The sequence below is a fragment of the Silurus meridionalis genome, chromosome 8 (genome assembly GCF_014805685.1).
Source record: "Silurus meridionalis isolate SWU-2019-XX chromosome 8, ASM1480568v1, whole genome shotgun sequence".
NCBI lineage: Eukaryota > Metazoa > Chordata > Actinopteri > Siluriformes > Siluridae > Silurus > Silurus meridionalis.
In genome coordinates, this window is record NC_060891.1 from 14,790,415 (window position 1) to 14,812,034 (window position 21,620).

Genomic DNA, 21,620 nt, shown 5'->3' on the forward strand with positions numbered 1-21,620 from the left:
ATGCTTTACAAGTTCCAAATGTTCCTCCTGCTCTGAACACAATGTTGCCAGTTACAGCTCATGAACTAAGCAGATGAAGCCAAATAAATGTATTTAAGTCTTTATAAGGTATCCCTGGAACAAAAAAAATGAATGAATTGTCAGTGAATAACTTTTTAAATACACACTTTTTTTGTCTCTAATCTAAAACAATAACAGATTTTTTCAATGCAGTGTATGTAAACAGTTATTTGTGATTATTACTTAGATTGTAATGTTTGTACTACTGCTCATTAGGATGGAAGTACAATATTTTCCCAGACTGCTGTTTAAATTCCATCACTAAAACCTTCCCTCACTATGTGTGTCATTTACATATTACTTGCTGCCCTGCTAAAATATGAGTGAGTTTTTTTTTTCAAGAATCAAGAATCTATTTAATCATGATGAAAATCACACTGCCAGTATTTTATTCATTTTTTTTCATTCCTCTATCTGAAAGCAGTGCTGCATCAAGTTGCAATCAGCCCTCTTCAATCGAGCCTGATTGTGGTCAGCTGCTGTGAGTAGGCCTTGAACAAACACCTTGTGTGCTGGCATTGTAGGCCTGTGCGTTTCAGCAAGAGGCAGGGCTGCCACAGCCAAGTATTTCAATTCCTGAAGAGCTTCCAGGAGAAATTAGTATGTAATGACCGCACTCTGCAAGAAGAAAGGCCCATTATGGCTCTCGCCGACTGTACTTGGCTTTCATTTGCAAGCTAAATGGATGCGCGCAAAGGTGAGAGTTCACTAGCCATTCAAGTATTTGGCTTTAACGGGCTCCAGCACTCTTGCTTTAATTCAAGCAGAAGGACAAGTATGAATAATCGCTCTAGATAAGACTCATCAAAACACGGCGCTGCCGCTTGCCATGTTTTTTTTCCCCCCTTTCTTTCTTTCTTTCCGCTATTCTCTAAATGGCCTGTGAAGCTTGGTGACAAAATACAATTCACATCATTCCTTTTAATTTGTAATTTGCCTGCCTTTGTTGCTTCTATCTGATTCTGCCGGGTTGTAGCTTGCTACGTTATTTTGATGCAAATTTTTCCCCAGCTCAACCGAGCTCGGCTTAATTTCGCGTTTGTTTACTGTCATCTAGGGGAAAAAAATGGATAGTCCTAGAAAGTGCCAGCACTAATCAAACTAAAATAGGGAAGAAATATGCGATAGTTTACAAATGCATAAGTGAAGGTAGCATGAGAGCACAGCAGAATATGACAAACGCACTGTTTTCAATCATCCCCCTCCTACTGCAGCATATAGTCTTCCTATAAATGATGTAGGTGTGCGTGTGGGGGGGATCGGGGGCTGATTTGAAAGGAAAGACGGTTTCAGAGATGTCTCTTTGTGAGCCTATAATAAGCAAGCACTGAATGGTTTATTTAGATACATGAGGGTGCAAGTCCAAAAGCGCTAATTCGTAGCCCCAAGGGTATTCATCTCACATAATGTATGCATAGGCTAATTTATTACACTGTGACTAATTTCCATTTCTTGTGCCGGGAGTTGCCTTGCTAATTATGGAATTTTTTTCCTTTTGTCATTTTTTCTTCCCCCTGTTATTTCATAATTACGCCTCAGCATTCAAGGAAGGTGTTGTCGCAAATGAGATGGGCCTCCCTGTATTTGCTGTGTGATGTGTTTTTTTTTTTTCCTTTCTTGCACCCAGGTGAGTCCTGTTCATCCGTTGCCCTACCCTTAAGATCAACTCCCAGAAAATTTGATGATATGATCTTATTTGACCTGAGCTGTTTATTTATGTATTTTACTTATCCTGTTCTGCTTTCGATCGTATAGATCTGAGTGTAATTAGCTGGGTGGCTTAATTAGGAAAAAGTTAACTGTTAGATGAAAGCTGTCACATCTGTGACACACAGCTCTGCCTCAGTGGCGAGCTCCCAGGGGTCTGCATCAAAAGGCCCTCCCCTGCTGGGCAGGCACACTCTCAGTGCTCTCCTCTGCCAAATCAGGCCTGCTCATGCCAAGGGACAGAGCCTAGAAAAAAAACAAAAACACACAGGCATGAGTTAACTGCACCCGAGACAATGACAATGCAGAGAAGGAGAAAGAAGGACAAAACACCGTACTCTGTTCTTTTTTGTCTTTCATCAAGCAAGGAATACAAGGCAGATATGGTGGGATCTAAAGCCAAACAATGCCGCTTAACAAGACATCACTGGCTCATCATTAGATATTTGCACGGGCATAATTTTGCATATCACGTAATAGGTGTCTAGGGATGTTGGGATAGGCCAGGTTTAGTGCCTCCCCCATGCTTTGCTGCTTATTTACTTGGCACGAGTCTCAAACAAAAAAAAAATCTAACTCCCTGCTATGCAGATGACTTAGATAGCGCTATTGTGGCTCAGCTTCAAAGTTCTATTAAGTAAAGCTTTTTTTAATTGACAGCATTGGTCATTCTTGTTTTTTCTTTCATTTTTTTTCTTTTTTTGGGGGGGTTGTATTTACGGAGATAATAAATCGTTGACAGCCATGCTTTTTTTTTAAAAGAAGTAAACAACAGACAGCTAATGATGAGAGCAAAGTAAAATGATAATCTCACACCTTGTAGTTTGGTATGCAGTATAATTGTAATGAAAAAAAATTCCTTGTTGCTTTGTTTCCATGATGGAGAATTATAGTAGTCGTGTAGTATTTGATTATGGCCATGTTGTGCTCCCTCTTTCCTCTTTCTCACCACCTGCTGCACTCTCTCCCCCTCTTTTCCTCTGGCTGTTTTCAGTCGAGAGAATGCAACAGCTGCATACTGCTATAGTTTTGTTAAATATGGTTAAACGGCTTGACATGTATCACCACCATTAATCATGGGAAAAAAAGCCTTTTAATTTCCCTGATGTTTGCATCCTGTTTTGCCTGTCCGTGCAGATGGTAGAGACAGAGCTCCATAAAGCAGCTTTTTCCTTTCTCTGCCTCTCTCTCCTCTCCCTCTCTTGCGCTCTGTCTGTCACTTCCTATTCTGTGGCCCTTTTGTCATAAGCAGACAGTGAGCTTCCATTTATATTCAATAGACACATGTACAGAGCGAGAGATGTGCCAGCTCATAACAACAATGAAACCGGGTGACAAAGTGCAAACTGTAATTGACGGAAGAAAGACACAAACAAATACATCACGAGTCCTAACAAGAGTGCTTCAGATGACAATCACAGCAAGAAGAGCTCAGGGCTTTATCTCTTTATTTGTCATTAGCGCCGCTTAGCATGCTAATTATATGGCGTATACAACCCAAAATGTCATGCTTTGCTTTTTTTTTAATTTTTTTTGTCATCTGGGAATATTGGGAGCCATTGTCTAAGCTGTAGCCATGAGGCAAATTCAAGCCCACTCTCCAGACATGCAACTGTAGTGCCACTACATTATATCAACAATCCAATCAATTTCAAAGCAATTGAATATTCCTGTGCCTCTGCCACTCATGCAAGCACAAACATGCATTAATTTGGCGGACTTAACAACAGGAGCAGAAATTGCGAAGTCCTTCATTGAGAGTGTATTAAATGTACAGACATGCACACAGCAGCATTGACATAGTGCCACTCTATCGGTGGCGCGAGTAGAGCCGGATTGTGAAATCGATTTCCAGATTGTATTTCACACCCTTTCATCAGACATAGTTTTGCTGCTTGGAAAGCTTGCCATTTCAAAAGCACTTAACATACACCATTGCTTCTTTTTGTTCAAGCAGCGAAATGTCTGCTGCCAAGACATCAATGCGAATAAACCAAATATCAACATGGCAGAAACTTCAACTGAAGTACGACTGAATTACTCCTAATTAATATAGTTTATTGGCATTTCTTCCTTTTTTTCCAGAATGCCAAGCGCAAATGTCATGCTAATTATTCCCCCGGCATTATAGCATCGGCGTCAGATGTCCCTTTTGAATGTGATATACAAAAATGTATTATTACAGCGATTTCTTACAGGCCTTGCTGCGAACAGCAGAACGCTACTTAAAATATAATGATGTTCTTAACCACGCTCATTAGCGCGACTGTGTCTCTCACACGGAAATAATATTCCTCTTCAGGCAAGCCAAACAGATTTCAAATTACAGCATAAAAAAAGTCTGACAGTCATTTTGGGGAAATATTGAACACAGCGAACAGGCGCTCGGTTTAGTCCTAATTGTTATGCATCGTTTGGGAGGCTCTGTGTGCAGTTTAAACGTAATGCTTCTCCATAGCAGTTGCTCCGAAAGCCATATATTCAACATATTCCCTTACATTTAATGTGTTTTGAAGGACATTTTAAGATAATTCAACCATATAATTTATATTTACTGATACCGTTTATCATACATCGCTCACGTTCTCCACAAAGGTAAAGGTATTACTATTATTTTGTAAAAACACAGAGCGAGCCTACAGTCGGGCATTTAAACAAGCAGTCAGCTGAAGGATTTGTGTTCATAATGGCAACACTTTGACCTTCCTGTCCTTTGGCTAATTCATGCTGGAGTGGAAATGTGCACAGCCTGCATTTCCCCGTGACATCTCTCTCTCTCTCTCTCTCTCTTTTTATACCAGTTTACCTCTATGTGAATAGAGAGCAGGATTCATTAGCATGGCCAGTCTCACAGACAAAACATCCTCATAAAATCCCATTATGTGCCGGATCTGCTGTCTCTCCACTTTATTGTAAGATTGAACACAAAAGTTAATGTGCATTAAAGACAAACTGCTTGGGTTACCTCTGGAGATACACCTGCACCTGATGATCAGAGCCTCTCTTTATTCTCTGTGTTCACATATTATACTGACAGTGGAAGGTTAATAATTATAAATGTGTTCATTTTAACTATAGGAAGCATCTTAATTATAAAGCCAGCTGTGCTGTCTAGGATACGTCCATCCTCCACGGTGTTCAGTTGAAGGATTTATTTATTTATATATATGAACTGCACCGTGCCATCCTCTGCTTCATAATATATCATATATTTTCCCTGTTATGGCATGTCCTAACAGCCCCCATGTGTCGACTTAGTGACAGGGGAAGCGGAGGATGGCACGGTGCAGTACATGCCGGACCTAAATGATTCTTTGTCAGCACTGACATTAGTAAGGCAGCACTGATTGTCCTGTCAATGGTAATCTGACAGCGGAAGGAAGCAGTCACTTATCTAATGACAGTTTGCTGTAAGACTGATCGATGAGTGATGGGATGGTGTAGGGTGGGGGCTATGATGTGGCTAAAGAACAAGATTCTTTACAGAAAAACAGCAATATGATTAGCTGGGGGTTACATGGAACAGGATATTTAATTCTCAGAAGAACACTAATGAGAAAGTGTGAAACATGGTGAACTTAAAATATATATATATTATGTTGCACTGCATACACCACATTTCCCTAGAGGTATCCATACTTATTTGCCATATTATCTATCCTAAATCAATTAATAAATGCTCAAAATGCTATAATTGTGATAATCAACATGATTTCCATGGTTGTTAGTGCGAGTGTATAATGAACAAACAAAAAGGAAAAGACATACATACAACCCCTGGAGGCTTTCTCTTTAGTTCCTTTCATGTATATCTAATAATGCATATCTCTACAATAAATTTAAGCAATGTCTTCTGAAATAGTTTCCATTGTTGTAGAGATACATAGACAGTTCGGGCATTTTAGTGCTTGCCTGTGAATAGAAAGATTGTTCCTCCGTGCCACTCTCCAGAACATTTAGTTTTATGTACACTGTACCGCTGTCAGTGTTTCTTAGGTCAACTTGTCTTTGCCTACCACTCGATATAGATGAAGGAGACAACACAAAAAGAGATTGGTGCATACTTTTCTTCCACTGACCTTGAATTGCTTTATAAGAATAAGTGAAACTATTTTGATTACCTTTTCTGATTTTTGCCAATATTCTCTGGACAGTTATCTATGTTTGTGTGCTTTTCTGAAGCAGAGACCGTTAAATGATATACTATGCAATTTTTTTATTAGCTCAATACAAAAACATATGTTTTAAACAATAACTTAGTAATGCTGCCACATTGTACAATATACAAAAGACAATAATGAACCAGTTAATAATTATTGATAGAAGAGCTCTATACATAGTTAATGAGCATAGTTTTAGGCATACGGGACACATAGATCAATGACAATTACAATTACACTTTCCAAAAATCTGTAAAGAATTGTGTAATATGACTAGAACAATGGTGTCAGTGAAAGGCATTTAATCATGAATAGATGTGTAATCATGCTGAATGAAATTGATTCTTGCAATTATCCCCAGCCTTGAAATACTCAAACATAAAACTACTTTTAAACCAATCTTTTGAAATGATGAGAAAAGCGAGCACATATGATTAATCTTTACTGTCTTCGTTTAATCTTGAGTTTCACACATTCTGACAGGACTCTTTGTCAGCAAAAGACAAAGAGGGGGGAAAAAAACACTGCAGAAACTTTGACAAATATCATTCTCAACATTCAAATGGCCCCCATTGTCATTACAGACAGTAAGATTAAGTTCACCTCATCAGACATGAGTATGACAGGTGACTCAATAGGCTGATGCCAAGCGGCGAGCTGAGGAGATTAGCAGGGCACTGATATCATTATTTGCAGCTATCGGGGATTCAGCAGGGAGGCAATTGTAATTTCTGGGCTTATTAGTCTACACTCTGCAAAGGAGAAAAGCATGGCGATAAAGCGCACCACTGACAACGTAGCATTCCGCCACCAAGTGCAGTCACTGTGACACTTACCAAATGCCAGCATGCTGGCGGCCTCGTAATCCCAACTAATAGAGGTTAAAACACACTACCGAGAGCTGCTCATTGATGATCAAAACAAGTGCTGCTATTGGGACTTTTTGGAAGTTGGAATTAGTGCAAATGCAAAATAATGTATGTGCAGAAACCAGGCATAAATTCATCCTTGTCCAGCATCATAGACATTTTCAATTAATACAGAGAAATTGTTGCTTTTCTAAGCATTGCATTGTATTTTACACACACACAAACACACACACACACACACACACACACACACACACACACACACACACACACACACACACACACATATATATATATATATATATATATATATATATATATATATATATATATATATAAAGATTCCTTTCAGAATATCCTTCCCAATGCCCACCAGCAACCTGCTAAGCCCAGCGCTGCTTGTCATGCCTAATAATTTATTGCTTGCTGCCTCTTCGTTAAGCTCATTAATGTTTGCATATGTCTCTCAAAATTAAGCGCCTTTATGACCACAGCCATCACCATAATTTCTCTCTCTAAAGTATAAACAATGTAAAAGAGTGTGTGTGTGTGTGTGTGTGTGTGTGTGTGTGTGTGTGTGAGAGAGAGAGAGAGAGAGAGAGAGAGAGAGAGAGAGAGAGACTTCATTAAAGAATATAATTAAAGAATCTGTGAGAGACTAGGAGTCTAAATGACCAAACACCTGAATTTTTTAGATGGCAAAAGCCTAATGCAGGCTCGAGCTGAGATGCTGTGGTGAAGAAAAGGAGACGTGTGGGACTGTATACAGCTACCGGTGCCCCTAATTATGCTTCATTTGTAAACCAAACAGCATCTTATCGTTTCTCTTATCATCGCTGACAGCTTAATCTTGCTGTATCAGGAGACAAGAAATTGTGACCATGACAATAATAAGAATTGGCATGTTTGTAGGCATGGCTCATGTATTTTCTATGCATGTTCACTGATAAGAATCACTTTATAATAAAGTGTGTATTTGCCATTTTAAACAACATGATGAGTGAATGAATTACAATAATGACATTTGTCGAGATTATTTGAGATCTTTGATGGATTTGATGTCTTATTTAGGCACTGACATTTCAGTCTAACATCACATATGGACCAAGAAGAGAACAACTGAGGCATATATAATCTTGCGCAAATTAGAACAGATGCCTTTCAGCAGCATTTGTAAAATGCCAATAGTTTCTATGGTGTTTTATACACCTGTCCATTTATTTGTCTGTTTCTATGTCTGTACTCTAAATGAAGGAGGCATTTAAAGTTGGCATTTTGGCTATCTGGGTTTGCTTCCACCAGTGTAATTATCATCAAGTCTCCTATATAACCAGCCCACACAGGCAACCTGAAAGCAGTGCGAGACCCACACATAATATTAGATTAAATAGGCCACCTAAAAATCAATACACAGTGCAAATGAAAAGCAGCACAAGTAGCCACTCAGTATGCATGTTTTCTGTCAAGTACACTCTCTGACCTAATGCAGCAGTGTTCGACAGCAAACTACTAAGGAAAACAACCGGTGTATTATAATGCATATTTTTTATTTTATTTTATTTGAGTCTGCTACATCTGCAAAAAAAATCATACACCCTCTATGAGTGACAACCTCATTCCATAGATGCCAATGTTCAAAAGATTCAGCCAGTGGGGCAGAAGGATCGGCATCTTTAGTTCCACCCTCTGTGAGCTCAAAAAGACAAAGTCCCCCTAGTATGAAACACTTCTTTGGTGGCAGAATTGTGACAACCTGATATAACAAACTGAAAGGAGGCAATTATGCATGAACTGATGAGGAGTGAGGCATTAGGCAGTCTGCTGATTTCATCGCTTCCTTTGTGTTTATATGGGCTGGATATTAGGATGTAAATATGAAGCATTTGCACTGTACATTGCTAGCTAAAAAGTCCCAATCTATGTCACATCTTAATTCTACCACACAATCTGGCTGAATTTAGAGCTACATTTATATATATATATATATATATATATATATATATATATATATATATATATATATATATATACATTTCTTTTTAAAATGTAATCAAATGGCCAATAAAATGCCATTTCCAGGTTTTGTTATTTTTATTACTAATAATTCAATTTGATTATATTTATTATGAATATCTTCCATCATTGACCACATTGAAAAATGTTTTCTACATTTATATATACAAGAATAAGTATTTATACAAAAATAACATTCATATATAGAGAATGTTATTCGTTGTCATCCACCTCAGCAGAAAATATTTGTAAATTTGTTTTAGTTCGTCGTTTATGATGTGAACTCATTATGGAAAAGGTCAGGCCCATACATAAATGTATGACATGACATTGTGTTTAGCATCCCTGGTTTGTGCTATTTTAAAGACAGTGGCCCCAGGGGAGGCAGAGGCTAGACCTATACACCACAGCACTTTAAAGAAGCTGTCCATCAAGTAAAGCTTCATTTATTCCAACCCTGCTGTACCAGTGTTTCAATTGTAAATCGGTTGTAGTTGTTGTTCATGTAGTGTGTATGAATAGTGAGGGCATGGAGGGATCTTGAAGTGTATAGCCTAAGATGTTGTGTCTTGCATTGCATTTATGATAACAAAATGATAATCAGAGCAAATAATGATAGACATGAATGTTTGTGAAGAGCCTTTAAAATGCATGTACAGGAAGGGCTGTTCTGAATTACTATACAAGCTCTTGTTGATTAGAGTACCTCAGCTATTTGAATTAGGAAATATATGACTACTAAAATTAGAGTGCTGTATGAAGGAAGCCTGTTTAGGGATGCAGTGAGTGTGAAAGTGCATTATCACTCAGTGCCCCTTTCTCAGAGCTGCTTTTCTTTCATGGTGGCATTGTCCATTCACACCCTCTGGCCCTTAAAGAGTCATATCCTGCCTTGCTTGGCTAAAGAACACTTTCTGTCTGTATGGACCCTGTCACTCCCCCCTCGTCATCCATCACAATGGAAGACTTTAAGCTTCGACATTGGCGATGGGGTAACAAGACGGACCACCAGCACACTTGGCCACCACGTGTCCCATAACTGGAGCAAGGAACAAAAGTGCATTGAGGCCTCCCAACCTTCTCAAGCTTTTGTGAGGTGACCCTACAAGGGTCTACAGTACCACTTCCTGTGGCTTTGCCTTATGAGAAATTTATCCGGCAGCCCATCAGAAACACATCCGTTATGGCTGAAGATGGATATCCAGTCAGTTGACTTTCGAGATGCCTAGCCTTTGGTGATCCCTCTTCTTTGGGTCTGCCGGAGGACAATGGTTCTCCTGTGTTTTCTGGGCTTTTTGTGTTGTTTCTTTTTTCTTTCTTTCGTTCCTCTGTCCACTCCTCTAATAGATAAGTCTTGATGGGAAAACTGTCATCCCTGTTCACCTCCTAGCTGAAATCAGGAGTCCTCTCCCTCCACTCGCTGCACTGCAGACTCACTCTTTGTGGGCTTGCTCTAATAGGATTAAAATGGGTTAGCAGGTCTATCAGAAACCTCCAAACCAGCCATAAATGGAGGTATCTCTTGGGAAACAGGTCATTGTTGTTCTACCCTCCAGACCCCCCTCATGGCCTTGGTTGGGTTAAACTCTAGACCTGGTGTGGCAATGCATTGCCATGAGGTGACCCCCAGGAAAATCCCAGGATTAACGCAAGACTCATTACAATGTAGACAAAGACTGTGGGATCAGGGAAAGCACAAATAGAGCGCTTAAGTCAAACAGGCTACGCCAAAAGATTGTCCCTGCACCTTTGACATTGATTAGGTTTTGTGCAGTCAGGCGTTTCTTGTTTTGCTAATATTCAGCGTAGCTACACATCTAACAGTAAAAATACAGAAATTACATTTTATTACATTACATTTACTGAATGCCAGTGATTCATGTTATATGTGCAGACATTATTATTGGTGTGTGTGTGTGTGTGTGTGTGTGTGTGTGTGTGTGTGTGTGTGTGTGTGTGTGCACTCATCATGCCACTGGCTGTTGTTTTTGGTTTATATTTAGTCATTTAGTCACTCCCATCCACTGCAAATGTGCAACCAGTCATGTTAGTACTGACCCAGGTCAATAACACTTCATTTACGATGAGGTCATTCCTACACACAACAATCTGCTTGCTTTACAAAGCAGTGAGTGAACTTATTGAAGAATGGATGAAGCTTCAAATTATCTAGTTGTAAATGTTCATGTAGGTATGAAAAATTTGAGCATATGTATGTGAGCATAGTCATGTACTTTATGTTCTTTGTGGTGAAAAAAGAAATTATGCTTTTACTTTTTATTTTAATAATGCTTTAAGATTTCATGGAGAGGTATGACTGTTCTGGACATGCAATCACACAACAAGTAAAAATAGATATTAGGTTTTTCATCCAGTCTCTATTACACTTATAGAGAAATGTGATGAGCTATATTTGAATCGTAAATAACCACTGAGCAGGAAGGAATATATTATATGACTGCTCAAGTATAGCTGAAGCAGAGAGGATACATTGAAACAATGCATATGGTTTGCTGGTATTTGCTTTTCATGCTGGATTTCTCTATGATTACCTCAGACCTCCGGAAGCACTACATCTGCTAGTCTGCCTAGTGCTACACATGTTTGTTTATTTCCATTATCCAGATTAGATCATAAAATTGTAAAAGTATGCTCAAATTACCTTTTTTTTTAGAATGCCAGCATCCTGGACATGTTCATAAATGGAGCAGGCTAGAGGGGGAAAAAGTTATTTTCAGCTGTGGTCTGATAGGCAAGCAGGGTACATTTCCATAGCTTTAAATAATGTCAATCTGGGCAGTCCCAGGATTGAAGCCCGGGTGCCGTAAGCTACAATTTCTCCTTTGCCTACAGTGTGATAATTTTCAGAGCTACTGGCAACTTGGGAATTTCTGCCTGCCTTATCACTTGGGCTCAGCAAACTTCACTGAGGCTAATCGGAGCCGGGATCACTCACTCAAGGATTGCACGATCATGTTTTCCATCACCCCTGACAGCTGTCCCTCCACCTTCATTAGCAATGCAGATGAGCATGCCTAATAGGTTAATGCAGAACATCCTAAAATGAGGTTTAATCCCTGGTGAAATAATCGAACACTGGCAAATTCCTTGATGTGCAGAGATAGAGTCATCGGCTGTGACTCAATTAGGCACCGTGCAGATCAAAGCGAGTCTACCTTGTGCTCTGTGTGTCCCCACGCTATGGAGATATAGTGACACTGAGGATAGAGAGGGAGGACATGTGTGTCTCTTTGCTGGAGCTGCAGCTGATGGCAGACTCGGGGCAGCATTAACACCCACCTGACAAGCCCTGTCTGCTTATTTACTCCCCCTTTACTCTTCCCACTGCTGAAATGATGTCAGCACTCAGACAAGCTCACGCTCAATCATGTGAAAATAAACACACAGCAGTGGAACCTGTGGAGCAGTGATAAGTCAGGCACTGTGTGAAAGCTCCGAATCAGCAGCAGTGTTTTCAGCCTAATTGGAACTAAGTAGCAGACGCATGTGGGAGCAAATACATGGCTATATTCATATGCACGGACTCCTATTTGAACGCACCACCTATTTAAATATAAATTGAGTTGGGGGTTCCTCGAACTCAATCCAAACGCACATACTAATGTCAGACCTGGCCTTGAATTAGATCCAGTGGTTATCACCAGCTCTTTTATTATTTAATAAGTAACCAAATGTAGGCCCAGTTCTAGTCGAAATAAAGCAATTGTATTTACCATGAGGGCCAGTGATTGTGGATAAAAAAAGATCAACAGCGGTGAAGTGTGCGGTCTGTAATTCTGGATTTTAGTGGCATCTCTGTGACCACTGAGGGTCACGCCTCATTTCTCAAAGCAGGCAGTGAAAAATAAGATGTGCTCTCACATTAGCAATCCAGAAAGTGGCCTTTAAAACAAGCACTGTTTGGAAAGAGGGCGGGCCTGGGGTTGTCAGTCAAGCATCAGAATTATAGCCTGCAAAAAAAAAAAAAAAAAAATATATATATATATATATATATATATATATATATATATATATATATATATATATATATATATATATATAAGGAAAAGGCAGAAATCAATACTGAAACAAACTGCACAATCAACCAAGCTAGCTATCAAAGCTGGAGTGGAATATGCAAAAACAGCAATTAAATGTGTTAGCATGCACACTCTTTTACATGATATTGGGGCATCTGTGGCATTAGGGAAGCGACTCCTTATAGATAATGGAGTCTGAAAAATGAATGTGCAATCTACCTCTGTGTTTTCATCATTAGAGCACGACAATTCAGCTCCCAACACCGACTCTAGGAGGGGAAGTGGGGAGCGAGAGAGAGAGAGAGAGAGAGAGAGAGAGAGAGAGAGAGAGAGAATTTGTCTGCCCCTGCATGCCAAATTAATTCTTGTCTTGACATCTTAATTCTCAGTTCTTGTGTGTGGTCAAATCAGCCTACTATAGAAAAGCAATCAAGCAATTATTCCTAAATTATATTTGCCCAACACACACTGATTGGTTATTCTTTTCTTATTGGCTAAGCTCATTAATTCTGAGCAGCTTGCTTGTTATGCCTCTGCCATTACTCCTTTTCCTCCACTCTGGCTTCCACCCCTCTCTCTTTCTGTCACCTCTTTTTTTCCCCCTCCTCTCCTTCCTTTGCCTGCCTATCTGCTATCACCAGTCTTGCCAGTGTTTCAAGACACCTGCCCCTCCCCCATACCCCCCCCCCCCACCTTCCTGATCTGTGGTGTTGTCTCTTCCACCAATTACCATGCCCATCTCTGATTAACTTTGATGTGGAACCTAATGAGATAAAGCTGACTATAGAGGAGGCAGTGGCTGATAGCGGGCTCATTTATCCCTGTGCACAGCATTGCCATGCCACACTCACTAATGAGAGCTTGTGCCGCCTCGACGCAAACGAAATATCACTATATCTCCATGAGTTCATCAGACTAGTTGGAGGAACACTCTCTCAGCAGAGGTGCGGCATGGAGACACTTTATATAACAGCACATGTGGCACTAAAAAGGAAGTGGAAGCCACTAGGAGCTGAGACTAGTGTGACAAATTATTTTCTCTCACTCGTGACATCTTTCTTTGTAAAAAGTATGGGTTGAACAGCCATGCTAATTGCTCGGATATTTCGCTTGGATGTGGGAATTTTTTTTTTATATATATGTCAGCACAAGGATTAGGATACTCATGTTTTATTTTAGAAGAAGAAACAAAATAACAGCCAAGAGGTTTCCTTTTGGTTACTGAGGTTAACGTTTGAGTTAAATGAAGCACAGAATTAATTAGCTGCATTAATAATTGTAAATGGAAGGTCATATGTGTGTGTGTGTGTGTGTGTGTGTGTGTGTGTGTGTGTGTGTGTGTGTGTGTGTGTGTGTGTGTGTGTGTGGTGGGGGTAGCCAGTGCTCTTATCTAAAGCTCCAGCAAAAACCTTCATACTGCACATTTGGTCTCTGTATAAATCCTGCCTATATGTTAAACAGAATGAAAAAAACAGAAACGCAGTGACAGAATTGCTACCGCTGTAGTCAGTCTACAGCAATTCTCAGCTATTATAAATACTTTTCTGTTATATATTTTGGAATGTTTTTGGAAGAACAAACCCTGTAAACTAAAAAAGAGATATAAAACCAGAGAGAATAGGAAATCACTGTTGAGGCCATGTTATATCAGAAATAAAGTATTGAATATATCGTAATGATAAACTTTCATGTATTGCAAAATCTATTTTGTTTTAATTTGCAACTAAATCTGCTATAAATACAAGAAAGGCAACAAAGTGAATCTGGCAAGTGTGTGCCTTATTGATCTGCAAATAAAATGAACGTGAGTAAATATACTGACGTGTGTGGGTGCAGTGCAGTGAACAGAGCAGGGTGATTGCAGCTCTGTGTGCTGTTGGAGAGCTCTACACACTTTAAAGCCCAAAGCCTAATTAAGCAGCGTTTCCTCTGGCACAGATAAGAAGCCAGCGTTACAGTCACACATCTCCATAACGGACAAAGTTTCACAAAATCCATGCTTTGAAACCGTTAACCAAATACAGCTCTTCACATTTAGAGCAATTAATAGTGTCTCTTTCTTCTCCTTATAGTGAATCTTAGCAGGCAAAGGGGGGGGAAGAAAGAGGATTTTTTTTTTTTTTTGCCTTTGTCTAAATCGTAAGCGATTGAAGGACAAAGCAGTGCCCTCTAGCTTCCTGGAAAGGAGTGGCGAGCGTGAAAGGAAATTGACAGTCGACATTTCAATTTCATTCAAGGAGGCAATTTCCTAATGCTAATCACCATCTGCAGATGTGTGCTGATATATTTCTCTCTTCTTTTTCATCCCAGCTGTGACCATGTACAATCTAGGACAAAGGCAGAGTAGACATGAGAGAATAGCTATTTGCTCTGAGATGTTTTCAGAGGTTCAACAAGCTAGTGTGTTCTCTCTCTCTCTCTCTCTCTCTCTCTCTCTCTCTCTCTCAAAAAGGGGGATTCCTGAACAGAGAGGTTTATAAAATACTCTACATCTCTACCACTTCTTGCAGAATTATGTCATGATGTAGAGTGTGACCATGTAAATGTAAACTCATTTGTTTTTTTCCATTTTTTCCATAGTTTCATTTTTTTTCACCTGGACTTTCCTGTGTTTTATTACAGATTATTTACTGTATTAAGAATAGCAAGTAAATCTTCACCTTGTGACCTGAGGAGATATAAAAGACACCACAGTCAGAAGATTAAACCTTTTAGGCTTATAGATAAAACACAAAAAATTGTTATTACTGTTTAGAACATAGATATTGTATGCTAATTCAAATAATAAAAGGTACTTCTGATTAGACTGCAGCTAGATTGTTCCAATAAAACAGGTATTTTTAACATTTTACAGTTCACAAAAACTTTCAATAATAAATGTTTCTTAATTTGCTGGTTAGATTTTTTTTACATTTGGAGGTATCAAAAGTCATTTAGACAATGCTAATGCTAAAAATGCTAATAGTGTGAACAAATATTTTAGACTATCAGAAGCCTGATGTACTGAATGTGTAATAATAATAATAATAATAATAATAATAATAATAATAATAATAATAATAATAACAATAACAATAACAACAATAACAATAACAATAACAATAATAATAATTATTATTGTTATTATTGTTATTGTTAATGTTATTGTTATCGTTATTATTATCATTATTATTATTATAACCAATATATATTATAAATGGGTGTACACTATAATAGTAATGATGATAACAATCAAATTATTATGAATCAAATCATAATTTATTTTTGGTATTAATAAAAACCTACTATATTACACTGATCATATAGCCATTTATTTGTATTTCCTAAATTATTACATTTTTTTAAAATGTTATATATACTTGTCAATTTATACACAAAAAAAAAAAATTCATTGTCATTTTAGATTATTTTACTACTTTTTGTAAAAACGCATATGAAAAGCAACAATGCAAAATGTAATTATAATTTTCTAAATAGAAGAAAAATGGCAGAATATTGAATTGAAAAACTGTATTAAATTTGACCAGCAATCAAAAGTTTAGATTCAATAAACATTTAAATTGCGCTGACTATTGATGGCCACTGTGCCTTTTTTTGTACTTTCTGTGAACACTGTCTGCTTATTTAATCTTGCTGTTTGCTGTTGCATTTTGGAGCCAGCAGTCACTAAACAGCCCCGATTGCCACAATGCCAGACTCTGTTTTGAAACAATTGTGACTCGTGCCCTCTTCAAGCATGCTAACCGATCAAAAACAGCCCAAGACAAACAAGGCCTGCAGCTGTCCGCAAAACAAAACCGCAGATAAAAACCCCAAACACTTCCAGGCCAGCGGAAACGACTAAGCTTTCACTTGGCCCTGAAAGGACCCATTGTACTCCTCAAACCACCACCATGTCACATGGCCCTCGTTTGAGAGAACTGTCTATTTACCACTTCTTTCATTTACACACCACCAAGGCAGCGACGGTGGGAGCAAGAAAAAGGGACGAAAAGGCCTGCCTGGCTCCAACCGCTGTCTATCCCCCCCTTCCATCCTGCCATTCCATTTTACAACCAGATCTCTCTCGCCTCTCAGCCAAAAGTACTCGACATGCCGCAGCAGTTTTGACGGCAGCGCTGAAAAGCCCCAGCTGAATTTTAATATGCAATGTGCCTATTCATTAACATTCTATTGGGCCCAACAAAGGCTTTCAGAGAGTCTTTGACCCTGTGGATAGTCAGATCAAGGTTGGGTACTGAGAAAACAAAATATGCACTGCTTCCTTGCTGCTCCCAACAGCATCTATCTTTCTTTCCTTACTCGCTAGCGAGACTAGCCTGCCGGTCTAATGAGTATATTCATCATGCTCTTAATGGCGTTACTTACACGAGAACAGTCTTGAATAGTAATTTTATTTTTAATATATGTTGGCGTTGGAATATAATAGCGGATGCGTTCTGAAGTACAAGAGTTGGTCGGAGTGTGCCGGCTGGCAGAGGATGACGACTGGAGTGTGAGCATGAACGGCTCTTCCAGCCTAGAGTGTCTCTGCCCTGCTAACAAATTCAGAGCATCATACGGAGACTAAAATATGCAAGAGACTGACAGAGGTGGCCGTATTCTGCATAATGATAATCAGAATTAATTACACCAAAACAATAGATGATTGGCAAGCGAAGAGGTGGCCAAGTTGTAAACATGTCCACGTATATGTGTTTGTCTGTGGACAAGCAGGCAAAGTTTAATGAAAAGGTGCCCAGACGCAGTGCAGCTTTAGTAGGTGTAAATGATGATCCATCAAAGTGTCATTACAGTGACCTGTCTCCACCCACTGACATACATCCACACCATACTGGCAAACTCAATTACACACACACACACACACACACACACACACACACACACACACACACAGCACAATGGCTGCTTCTTTCATTGCCTGTGTGGCCTGCTTGCCCTCTGGGTCACTGGTAATCCTAGGGGAGTTCTCACATTATGTTTTAGGATGCCGGGTCAAACTGTTTGTAATAAGAGGTTTTGTTAAACATCTATTAGCCAGACCCAATGTGTTTACTTGATTGATGATGTGTTAGTGGCTCTCTGCTGACCAGATTCGATATTTTGTCCTGGGGTACTTCCTGGTCAGCAATAGCAGTAGCAGCTCCACTTACTGTGTGTATCATTTATTTGCTATTTCAGTAAATACATTTTTACAGATTTTACCCATACAGATTTACCACTGGTTCAGTATACAATGCTAATATATTCAGTATTAGTATTGAAGCATTTTTAATACTTTAAATATATGTTTTGCACACAATTAAATATTGTATATTATAAAGTAGAGAGAAACACTTTTGCTGTTCTATAAAATTTAAAAGAAATTCAACATGATTTCTGTTTAACATTCTTTATTTTCTAAATTTGTTTCTCAGCAAAATTGTTTATCTGATTTTTTAATGACAATGCTAAATATATATCTATTCATTTGATCAGCCTGTAGTTTACCTAATCTCTTGGCTAAAATTAGCAAAGATGCCATATGCCCCCTCAGTTTTAATAAGTGGCTTTCAAGCAGTACAGTGGAGCTGAAATTCACATCATCTTCTCAAGGCTGGTGGTAAACAGCCTCTAATTATAGAAACTCTAAACAGTTCTCTAGCACAGCCTAGCAAATGTCAAGCTATTACTTCACTGTGAGTTTCCAATGCTCAAGATAATGACCAGTTACTAATTGGTGCTTATACCTTAAACCGGTTAGGACGGAAAATAATTGCAGCTATTATGGTGGTAAATAATTCTCGAAAATTAGCATCTTTCAGCCAAAATGCATCCCAGCTATGGGGTTGCTTTGAGGGGAAAGGGGTCTTGGTGCTGACAGTGAGAATGTATGATTTTTCATTAGCTTACGGTAACAAAGGCCAAGGGGGATTTTGAATAATATCACATGGTTGTTGAGAGCATGCGCTGGGTGTGAATTAATAAACTGGCCTGAGAGAAGGGGGTTGGGAGGTTTCAGGCTTATCATATATTCCACAGTGGACGATTATGCCATTTGTCAGCACTCTTCCATCTGCTGTTGACTTGCTAAGTGTCGCAGACAGCTGCATGTGTTTATAACCTTAGCCACTGGCTAGTCCTCAGCATCGACTTTCAGCATCGTGCCCTGGTAATGGCAAGTAACGATACAAGGATGCTGCTTTCACTGTGGATCGAGAATAGGAGTCCTGAGGAACCGTTCTACTTCCAAGCTAGAGGCCAGAGTGCTAGTGTTATGGTAGTGAGCAGAGTGTGTTAATATAGCCCTCTTGAACACACCAAGACACACACACACCCACACACAAACACACATTTACACATCGACATCACCACCATTGCTGCCTCTCTGTACCCATGTCACGCTCTTGTGATACCCCACTCGGCTGTGCTTATTTGAACTGTCCCTCCCAATTAGCGCTAATAAGTGACTTGGTAAGGATGAGCAAACATGTTGTATCCAATCCCTCTGTTCACCCTCCCTGACGCTTAGCAGCCCATGAAAATCCCCAGAAGAGCACAACCCCTGCTAATAGATAGAGAAAGCCAAACGCATCTCGTTTTTTCGAGCAAACAAGTGCCAGTAAAGAGGCAAATTAATGACAAGTCATTTGAAGGGGTTTGTCACGGAAATGATTTCACCCCCATCTCACCACTGAAGAATTGATTAGAACCGGCCCAATCAAAGTGCCTGAATCAATAAAGGAGACCAATGAACAAAGAAACGGCAGGCTCCAGCTCAATTTATTCCTAGCACAGATTTCTCAGGAAACGAGAATGAGAACGAGAGAGAAGAGGAGAAAAAGTGTGTTAATCTGTCAGGTGGAAATTGTCGGTCTTGCTAAGGCAGAGGTGTTAATTAGAGGTTCAACTCTACACAGCTATGACTGGAGTTAACTTCTGTGCCAAATAGAGCAGCAAGCTCTGTGGAAGCACCAAAATATTCTCTGCTAGTCTGATTTTCCAGAAATTAGTTGCACAATGGTGTGCAATTTTTGTTTACATTTTTGCAAGGATGGCAATGGGTTTTTTCCATTGAATTCATTAATATAATATGAATTCTATTATTAAAATGTACGACTTTACAGAAAGAGCATCCATGTCCAACTGTTGCTCTTATTTCTCTTTTAATTCTTTGATTTGGAAAGTGTTTTGTGAGAGCAAACTCATGTTTTTTTCTAACGTTATAGTTTTTTTTCTCTCTGCTTGTTTAAATTAGATTGCATTATGGGTAAGATGGCAGTGTTATTCTAAATGTGGCCTTGCAGATTAGACACCTTGCCAAACCCTGTGGAAGGCCTTTAATTGATTTCCCTTTTGACTTTTTGCAGAGTGGAACAGCAGCAGTGGCCTGTGGACGGGTTTCACTGCAGCTCCGCCAGCCGGCCTGCCAAGTGCCTCATTAGTATTCCACGCAGTGGCATTTGCCAGCCTGAGTGTTGCCTTGGCAACACTGCCCACACAAGTGATGATAAATGGGGCTTTCAGTTTCCTCTTATTCTCTCTCTCTCTGTCATTCTTTCCCTCTCTCCAAGCCCATAAAGCAGTTCTAAGGAGGCCCTGGCCAGTGTACAGCTCCTGGTGCAGGGAAGGGAAGAAAGAGCCGAGGGAATAATACTTTAGACAGGGGAAGACTGAGAGAGGAAAGGCAGGAAAATAGAGGAAGGAGAAAGCAGGGGAAGGTGTAAATGAGAATGGTTAGTAGAAGCTGTGACACACAGCACAGAGTGCATTCTAGGTCTGGATGGAGAAGTATTGGTGCCCCTTAAATAATTTTCATTCATGTAAATACTGTATGACAATGGCCTGTACTGGAAAGCTGCTTTTTTATATCTCACCTCTCATTTCCTTTGACAAACCATGCATAAGTGTCACACATTCGGAACTGTCATTTCTTACTCCACAGGAGAATTTGATAACAAACTTGATTTTGTGTGTGTGTCTGTGTGTATGTTTCGTTTGGTGTTATTTTCTATGACAAAACGATTATTTAAATGCAAGTCGCATCACCGACGCAGTGCTATCACATCACACACAGACGGTAGCAGGATGTGCCTCAGGTTCTTCCCAGGAAAACGTGGTGCGCGTAATTAGCACAGATAAATCTACGGCACAAATGATGTGCGCTTACAAAAACAACATTAAAGGCTAACAAATAGCAATAATTGTCATCCACACTAGGTATTTTTCTCAAGCTGAGGTAATTTGTGCCAAAATCTAACAACTTAACAACAGTTTGCTATTTAACCCATTGTTGTATTAAGATCTTTTTACTACTATATAAATGCAGTCATATGTGAGCAGTTAGTAATATGAGAGATATAATATCACGTCCTGGCAAATGAAACACGAATTTGAATTTTTTTCCACAAAACCAGTATATTTGATCGTTTTATTTTTCTCAATTCACAAGTCATACACTACCTACAGCGCCATGTGTGCAGTACAAAATCAAAATCTGCTATATACACATTCGATAATCAAAAGAAGCAGATGCATTTCCTGAGACGTGTGGGTGAGACAGGCGAGCTGTTCTCACAAATCTTCCTCAGTCTGCTTAAACAAAGTAAGATGTGTTATTGGTGCATTTGAGAGTGGGGCTACATTACAGCCTGAGAGCCTGGTTGAGATGAAATTCAAAGGCACTTTATTATGAGTGAGGGGAAACGTTCAGCTGAAGTACCTCTCCTTTATTTGTGTAGCAAATACTTCATTTAGCTAGACAAATAATTTTCCCTGTTCCTGCTTTTCTC

The 21,620-nt window shown here is 39.3% G+C and overlaps 1 long non-coding RNA gene across 1 annotated transcript; it reads left to right on the forward strand.

Moving 5' to 3' along the window:
* The first annotated feature begins 635 nt into the window (after positions 1-635).
* Positions 636-20,795, forward strand: LOC124390244. Its single transcript, XR_006926707.1, has 2 exons — positions 636-757; positions 20,199-20,795. It is a non-coding gene; the product is annotated as an uncharacterized LOC124390244 (long non-coding RNA).
* Positions 20,796-21,620: the final 825 nt, after the last annotated feature.